Here is a 9,592-nt window from a genome sequence, read left to right on the forward strand (position 1 = left end):
AGGGGGACAGAACTTACAAGTCTGAGTATATGAATATATGGATGTGTGTGTGTGTGTGTGTGTGTGAATTTTATATATATAGGGGATTTATTGGATTGGTTTTCAAGCTGTGGTCTAGCTAGTCCAACAATGGTTGTCTACCAACAGAAGGTATAAGAATGCAGTAATTGTTCAGTCTATGAGGCTGGATGTCTCAGCTGATCTTCAGTGCATGTCAGAATCCCAAAGAAGTAGGAATGGTCTTGTCAGCGAGAAGGAGCGCAAACAGGCAAAGAGAGCAAGCTTCCTTCTTCCATTTTGAGTATTTGGGTTGCCACCAGAAGGTGTGGCCCAGGTTTAAGGTAGATCTTCCCACCTCTAAACATACAAATTAAAAGTGGGTCTTCCTGCCCCTAGAGGAGTTGCAGGTGTGCCTGCTGTGTCACATGTGCATTAGTCGGTGGCAAAGAGGAGAGAGGTTATATCTCTGCCCAGTGTTCTGACCTGTGAATATTTAGGGAATAGCTTAACATTCCCTGAAAAAAAGAGAGCCCGAGATGACCACCAGTCTGGTGCTGCACAGGCCCAGAGGCCCAGATGGGTTCCCAGGGTGAGGAGTAAGCTGGAGATTAGAAGAACAGTGCCTGTGTGGGAGTGAGTCTGAGACAGATGAACCTTGCTTTGGGGCCCAGACAGGGAGCTAGCCTGAAATGACCACCAGTCTGGTACTTTACAGGCCGGTGTGTGTGTGTGTGTGTGTGTGTGTGTGTGTGTGCAGACCATGCCTGAGATGACCCCTGCCCAGTGCTACAATGCATGAGCAGCATAGCACTCCTGATATCACTCCTAAGACAACCCCAGATACTCAGAGACCCCGGGTGCCACTAAGAGGAACAAGTAAGTGGTGGAGTGAAAGAGAAAGAGAAACAGAAGGATGTGAACACAAGGAAGAGAGGAACAGCCTGATGCAAGAAGTTGGTGATGCCACCTGGGACCATGGTAGGGCCCTGGCCTATGCTGCCACCAGGGGCAGTGGGTCAGTGGTCCTGCAGCTGCAGGGATCTGTTACTTCCAAAGGCCAGGCAGACATTCCTTGTTGATGTCTGAGGGTTGTGCAAACTGGCTCCCCCTCTCACCTTGGCATGGTGGGAGACCTGGCCCTGGGGTCATAAGAACAAGAGAGTTGTTCCTGCTCCTCACCTGCTGCAGCCCTTGGGAGAGCATGCCTTGCACCTCCAGTGGGCAGCACGGTAGAGCTGGTCCTGGATCTGGGGGTTACAAGTGAGCTGGCCCTAAGGGTGTGAGTATGGGATAGCTGGCCCTGCCAACTGTCTGCCATGCAGCAGTGTGGGTGAGAGAGGTGCCCTCCCTCACCCTCAACCCTTGCCATCTACAGCAGGCAGGAGAGTGTCCTTACCCTTCACCTACTGTAGTACTTGGGAGACGAGGCCCTGCACTTCTCTTGGGCAACACAGTAGAGTTGGTCCTGGGTGTGGGTTTCAGGTGAGCCAGTGCCAAGGGTGTGAGCATAGGAGAGCCAGGCCTGCTTCTTGTCTGTTGTGCGGCAGTGGGATAACACCTCTCCCTCATCCCTTGCCACCTATGGCAAGCAGGAGAGCTGCCCGCTGGGGTTGTGAGAGCAGGAGAACTGGCCGTGTACCTCACCAGCCGCAACACTCGAGAGACTGGGCCCTGTATCTTGTCTGACAGCAGGCTAGAGCTGATACTTGCAGGGTTTCTGGTGAACCAACCAGAAGGGCAGGAGATCAGGAGAGCAGGCTGACTAGCTCAGATGCCTCCCAGGCCCAGACCCAGGACCTTGAGTTGGCCTCCACCCTAATATCTACCCCATCAATGAACTGCTGGAGCACAGATTCTCCCACCCCCCCACCCCCCCGCCCCAAGTTTCTCTGTATAGCCCTGGCTGTCTTGGGACTCACTCTGTAGACCAGGCTGGCCTCGAACTCATAAATCTGCCTGCCTCTGCCTCCCAAGTTCTGGGATTAAAAGCATGTGCCACCACTGCCCGGCAGCCCTACAGATTCAATACTACAGGCTCTCCATGACACAGGGCAACAACAGGACATCTGACAGGAGTTCCAATCAGGTTCCAGTATTGATAGAATAGCAGAAGCCAGAGGCTTCATACTGGACCAATGAATCATTGCAATGAACATTTGCAAGCAAAGAAATGAGGACCAAAGGGTGTGTATAATATGGGAAGCACTATGACATACTACAGCTTCCACAAGGTATTTTTTTTCTCTGTTGGGGAGGAGGTTGCAAAGGTGGAGGGTGGGTTCGAGGGGAGGGGAAATGAATGGGATCAGGCGCGTGATGTGAAGTTTATAAGGAGTCAATAAAAAGTTTTTAAAAAGTGGGTCTTCCCTGGGGCCAAGGAGATGGGTCAGCAGTTCAGAGCACTGGCTGCTCTTCCAGAGGACCTGGATTTGATTCCCAGCAACCACATGGTGGCTCACAACCATCTGTAACTGAGTTCTACAGGATCCAACACCCTCACCCAGACATGCATGGAGATAAAACACCAATGCATATAAAATAAAAATAAATCATTAAAAAAAAGTTCAGTCTTGGGGACTAGAGAGAAGGCTCAGCGGTTAAGAGCACCTACTGCTCTACCAGAGGTCCTGAGTTCAATTCCCAGTAACCAGAAGGTGACTCATAACCATCTATAATGGGATCCAATGAATGCCCTCTTCTGGTGTGTCTGAAGACAACAACATTGTACTCACATACATAAAATAAATCTACAAAAAAAAAAAAAAAGTTCAGTCTTTCAACTGTGGGCTCCTATAAAATAAAAAAAAATTAAAGTGGGTTTTCCCATTTCAAATGATTTAATTAAGGAAAACATCCCTAGCTGGGCAGTGGTGGCACACACCTTTAATCCCAGCACTTGGGAGGCAGAGGCAGGCAGATTTCTGAGTTCAAGGCCAGCTTGGTCTACAGAGTGAGTTCCAGGACAGCCAGGGCTACACAGAGAAACTGTGACTCAAAAAAAGAAAAAAAAAAAGAAAAGAAAAAGAAAAAGATCCCTGGGTTTGGAGAGATGGCTGAGTGGTTAAGAGAACTGGCTGCTCCTCCAGAGGTCCTGAGTTCAAATCCCAGCACCCACATGGTGGCTCACAACCATCTGTAATGGGATCTAATGCTCTCTTCTGGTGTGTCTGAAGAGGGAGACAGTGTACTTACAAACATAAAATAAATAAATAAATAAATAAATAAATAAATAAATAAATAAATAAAATTTTAACAACCAATACACAGGGAGAGAGGGTGAAAGAGAGAGAGAACGAGATCAAAATTCAAAGAAAAAAAAAAGACAGGGTGCTGGGCAGTAGTGGCACACGACTGTAATCTCAGCAGTCGGGAGGCAGAAGCAGGCGGATTAATGAGTTTGAGAACAGCCTGGTCTACAGAGTGAGTTCCAGAACAGCCAGGGTTACACAGAGAAACCCTGGCTCAAAAAAACAAAAAACAAAAAACAAACAAAGACAGGGACATCCCTGTATCCTTCTTGTGTACTTTGTCATTTTGGTTAATTCTAGATCTGGTTAAGCTGACAACTTAGTATAACCATTACAATGATATCTCTCTCCCCTCCCCTTCCTCTCTCTGCGATTAAATGATGTAAACTGGAACCCCAACAGGCAAAAATTAGGGAAAAGGTGCCCAGAGTGACAGTGAGTGCCTATAACCCCAACACTTCAGAGATGGAAGCAAAAAGATCAGGAGTTTAATAGCTCTCTGGGCTCTGAAATATGAGACCCTGTATTGAAAATAAATAAATAAATACAATTAGAGAAAGAGGATGAGGATGTTAGCTTAATAATAGAGCACTGTCTAGCATGTGCAAGACCCTATATACTCACACACATACATACACACTCAGAGATTAGGATTTCCTTCTTAAACCTTTTGTAAAACTTCATTCTGCCAAGCAGTAGTGTCTCACACTTTTAGTCCTAGCATCCATGAGTTTGAGGTCAATCTGGTTTACAGAGAGAGTATCAGGACAGCCAGGGCTACACAGAGAAACCATGTTTCTCTGACACACACACACACACACGCACACACAACCAAATCATTCTATTTCATCTACAAGATACTTGCCCTTTTAATGATGTTACATAAAATGTATGTAATGTGATAATTAACAAAACATGGCATACCTACTAGTAAAATGTACGTTCTAAGGAACAGCGGGAAGTCCACAGCATCAGGAGAGGAAAGAAAACGAGAGCCACTCGTTTGTCATTCGGTTCCAAAAGGCTAATTATGATCATGAGCTAGGTCATCTATTTTTGTGAAAGTAAACTGTTATTTGCAAAGAAATGGTCTATTTGAAGCTTTCTCAAGGGAAATCCAATAGCTCTGCCTGAGAATTTTGTTGAGAAGTATCTAGAGCTTCATGGCTTTTGCTTAAATATACTTCTGCGTTGAACTACATTGTACCCAGATAACTAGAATCAGAGGAGTCTGTATCCAGGGTGAGTCTCACCCTCATCCCCACTCTTACGCAGCCCTAATCTCCCACGCCCACCCCCACCACCAGTGCTAGACACACTGCTGAGCAGTGTGCATGTAACAGTGAGCAAGTGCAAAAGGCCAAGTATATTCAAGCATTAGGGGAAAGTGCAATACAATAATGAGAGTTACCTACAGGTAGGAGACCTGGATGTAGCAGCCAATGAGATTGTCAGGAACAAGCTCCACCCCCTTGTCTATCTTTCTATTCTCTTATGTCAGCATTTACCCTCTGGCCATCTCCTGCAAGTCAGGCTGCAGCAGCCTAGGAATATCAGGAGTACACACCATTTGTGAAGAGCTTTCGGGCCGCCTTCTAGGAATTTGGCAAGAATTTGACATTGGAGCCCGGTGGTGGTAGCACATGCCTTTAATCCCAGCACTCAGGAGGCAGAGGCAGGCAGATTTCTGAGTTCGAGGCCAGCCTGGTCTACAGAGTGAGTTCCAGGACAGCCAGGGCTATACAGGTTTTTTGGATTTTTTTTTTTTTTTTGAGACAGGGTTTCTCTGTATAGCCCTGGCTGTCCTGGAGCTCACTCTGTAGACCAGGCTGGCCTCAAACCCAGAAATCTGCCTGCCTCTGCCTCCCAGAGTGCTGGGATTACAGGCATGTGCCACCACCGCCTGGCTGGCTGACAGATTTCTAACACGTGCTACTATGTAGCCAAATGTTTTTTTTTTTCCTTCTCTCTCTCTTTCTTTTCTTTTCTTTCTTTCTTAACACCCCCCCCCCCCAGACAGGGTTTCTCTGTATAGCCAGGCTGGCCTTGAACTCAGAAATCTGCCTGTGTCTGCCTCCCAAGTGCTGGGATTAAAGGCATATGCCTCCACTGCCCAGCCAAATGTTTTCTTTTTCTTTTTTTTTGGTTTTTTGGATTTGGTTTTTTCTTGAGACAGGGTTTCTCTGTGTAGTCCTGGCTGTCCTGGAACTCACTCTGTAGACCAGGCTGGCCTCGAACTCAGAGATCCGCCTGCCTCTGCCTCCCAGAGTGCTGGGATTACAGGAGTGCGCCACCACCGCCCGGCTCCAAATGTTTTCTAATGATCCAATAAAGTCTGTAAGTATAGGAGTTAGCCCAAGGTCATGTGTTATATGTATTTGTGCCTTAATTCTTAATTTTAGATTTATGTACTTGTGTGTATTTTTTGTGAATAATTGTTTTGCCTGGACACATATATGTGTAACAGGTTGTGTGCCTGGTGCCTGGCAGAAGAGGGCATTGGATCACTTGCTGATGGACAAGTGCCCCTGGATCCTTTGAAAGAGCATTAAATGGTTTTGCCTTTTGTTTTTCCAGACAGGGTTTTTCTGTGTAGCCTTGATTATTCTAGAACTCTGTAGAGCAGGCTGGCCTGGGATTCACAGAGATCTGCCTGTCTCTGCTAGGACTAAAAACATGCGCTACTGCTGCCGCCGCTGCCACAGTCACTGCAGCAGCCCAAAAGGCATTGGTGCAATTGGCATCCTCCTGTCCTGTCCCTCTGCATCTTCCTCTTCCTCCTTTGTATTTTATATGCATTTTGTGTTTTGCCTACAAATATGTCTGTGTGAGGGTGTCAGATTCCCTGGAGCTGGAGTTACAGACAGTTGTGAATTTCTGTGTGGTTGCTGAAAGTTGAACCCAGGTTCAAGAGCAGCCCGTGTTCTTAACCACTAAACCATTTCTCCAGCCCGAGGTAAGGGTTCTAAATTGCTGTTCCAGCCCCTGAATTGTGACTTTAGATCTAGAACAGTATTTCCTTAATCTTTTCTTGATTTGTAATGGTGTGTGTGTGTGTGTGTGTGTGTGTGTGTATCACGGTCTCACTATATAACCCTAGGTGGGCCTCAAACTTTCCTTAGAATCCCAAGTACTGGGATTATAGTCCTTACACTCCTGACTTTTCCTTATGCTTTTGAAGATTAAAGGGGGGTTCTTTGACAGAACATTGCTCAGTTTAGGTTGGTTAGATAATGCAGTTCTGAAGAATTACTATGGGCTTTTCTTACCCCATCTCATCAGATTATGCTTGGTTTCAGTTGGAGCCATTAGCTAGTGATGCTAACTTTCTGCCAGACTTCTCCACTTTGAAACTAACCCTCTTTCAGTTTATAATTATTAAGCATTTTGTGGGGAGCTATTTTGCTATTTTGAGACTATATAAAAAATAGCCTGTTCTTTATCCAGTTTTCAGCTTCTGGTCTTAGTGATGTTTCTTGGCCAATGTAACTACTTCTATAATGGTTTCCAAATGGTGATTTTCTAATCTTGGAATTCTATCTGCAGTTTTACTCATTCATATTTTACTGTAAAGAAGATTTTTTTCTTGAGCTCAAGATGTGACTGGGTACTGGAGTACATGTCTAGGCTAGGTGAAGCCATAAGTTTACCTCGAGTACTATAAAAACAAAAAACAAAACAACAACAAAACAAGCAAAAACCTGGGGCTTGAGACATGGCTCAGTGGTTAAGAGCACACACTCACGGCGGCTCACAAAGCATCCGTAATTTGGTTTTCAGGTGATCTGATGTCCTCTGGCCTCTACAGGAATACCTTTGGTGCCACAAACATACAAACAAAACACTCATGCAGATAATTAAAAATGTCTTTTTCGACTTCCCATTTGCTTATTGATTTATTTTTACAGACTCATGGATTTCTGTTTCATAGTATACATTATTATAATTTTATAATCTTGTGTGTGTGTTTGAGTGAAGGCACAAACAGGCGTCAACACAGCACAGCACATCACACTGCATACCACACCATAACACAGCATAGCACAGCACAACACAGCACAGCACAACACAATACAACACAACACAGCCACCCACACAACGGCACAGCATAGCACACCACAACACACTACAGTACACTACACTACAGCACAGCACACTCACAGAGGTCAGAGGATAACTTTAGGTGTTGGTTTGATCTTTGTTTGAGATGGGGTTTCTTGTTTGAAGCTATGTACCCTAGGATGGCTGGCCAGTTAGTTTCCAGGGATTCTCCTGCCTCTGCCTCCCATCTTACCACAGGAGTACAAGAACATGCAATGACACGTCCAGCTTCTGTGTGATGGTTAATACTAATTATCAGTTTGAGAGGGTCCAGAATTACCTGGGAGACAAGTGCTCGGACATACCGAATGAGGGATTATTCTGTCCATTAAATTGGCCCCTGGCTATGCATATGGGGGATTGTCTTGACTGGGTTAACTGAGATGGGAAGATGCACCCTTAAAGTGAGCAGCGCCATCCCAAGATGTGGTGCTTAGGTTGCATATCAAGGGGAAAGTGGCTGACGGCCAGCACTGTCATTCTCTGCTTCCTTACTCCAGGCACGACTTGAACAAGTTTCTGTTTTCAGGATTCCCCTGCCTTAATGGAGCGTTCTCTAAAATAAGCCCTTTCTCCCTTAATTTCCTTTTAAAAACATTTAAAAAATATTTATAATTTTCTTTATTTATGTGTCTCTGTGAGTGTATGCCATGTGTGTCTGGGTGCTTAAATAAGCCAGAAGAGGGTAGTGGATACTCTGATCCAGTGGTACAGACTATTGTAAGCAGTTTTACATGGGCTCTAGAAAACAAATTTGGAATTCCTAAATGATGCACAGTGCATGTGACTTGTGGCGATGGGGTCGCCACCTGTCCTTGGATAGCTTGGTGGCTTTATTGCCCACTCTAACTACATTGCAACCCAACATCATGGAGTCCCTAGAATTTTTTGTATTGATGGCTCTAGAGTAATTAAGGATTTCTATCTGGGGCTGATGAGATGGCTCAGCGGTCAAGAGCACTGACTGCTCTACCGAAGGTCCTGAGTTCAAATCCCAGCAACCACATGGTGGTTCACAACCATCTGTAATGAGATCTGATGCCCTCTTCTGGTGTGTCTAAAGACAGCTACAGTGTACTTACATATAATAATAAATAAATCTTTAAAAAAAGAATTTCTATCTGTGTTTATGTTTTGAGTAAATATATATAAAAAGAAAAAAGAAAAAAGATAGCACATTTGGAGTAGTATGTGCTCCTAGCTGCTGAGCCATCTCTTAGGACCTTAATTTGCATCTCTCAACCTTTTGTTGTTGTTGTTGTTGTTGTTGTTGTTTTGTTTTGGAGACAGGGTTTCTCTGTGTAGCCCTGGCTGTCCTGGAACTCACTCTGTAGACCAGGCTGGCCTCGAACTCAGCAATCTGCCTGCCTCTGCCTCCCGGAGTGCTGGGATTACAGGCGTGAGCCACCACCGTCTGGCTTTTTTTTTTTTTTCTTTTCTTTCTTTTTTTTAAAGATTTATTTATTTTCAGATACACCAGAAGAGGGCATCTTGTTATGGATGGTTGTGAGCCACCATGTGGTTGCTGGGATTTGAACTCAGGACATCTGGAAGAGCAGTCAGTGCTCTTAACCGCTGAACCATCTCTCCAGCTCCACTCCTATGGTTTCTTGTATTTATTTAACACGATAAGATGTCCTAAGTGTACTGCACATCTCATATTCCATCCCAGAATACTGTGCTTCTCTTCAGTGTCTCTGATAATATTGCTCCCAAAGAGTTCAGTTTAGAAACATATACCAAGAATACTGCAAGCAGTTCTGTTTTCAGATAGTCTAGGAACTAAAGGCTCTGTATGTAAACAGCCCGGATCCATACACCCTTCTAGAATTCTTCTGTATGTAAACAGCCCAAATCCATACATCCTTCTAGAATTCTTCTGTATGTAAACAGCCAGAATCCATACACCCTTCTAGAATTCTTCTGTATGTAAACAGCCAGAATCCATACACCCTTCTAGAATTCTTCTGTATGTAAACAGCCAGAATCCATACACCCTTCTAGAATTCTTCTGTATGTAAACAGTCAGAATCCATACACCCTTCTAGAATTCTTCTGTATGTAAACAGCCAGAATCCATACACCCTTCTAGAATTCTTCTGTATATAAACAGCCCGAATCCATACACCCTTCTAGAATTCTTCTGTATGTAAACAGCCCGAATCCATACACCCTTCTAGAATTCTTCTGTATGTAAACAGTCAGAATCCATACACCCTTCTAGAATTCTTCTGTATGTAAAC

The 9,592-nt window shown here is 44.7% G+C and overlaps 1 non-coding gene across 1 annotated transcript; it reads left to right on the forward strand.

Moving 5' to 3' along the window:
* The first annotated feature begins 385 nt into the window (after window positions 1–385).
* Window positions 386–513, forward strand: LOC127695714 (small nucleolar RNA SNORA17). Its single transcript, XR_007980079.1, has one exon. It is a non-coding gene; the product is annotated as a small nucleolar RNA SNORA17 (small nucleolar RNA).
* The last annotated feature ends 9,079 nt before the right edge of the window (window positions 514–9,592 follow it).

This window comes from Apodemus sylvaticus, chromosome 10 (assembly GCF_947179515.1).
Source record: "Apodemus sylvaticus chromosome 10, mApoSyl1.1, whole genome shotgun sequence".
Lineage (NCBI taxonomy): Eukaryota > Metazoa > Chordata > Mammalia > Rodentia > Muridae > Apodemus > Apodemus sylvaticus.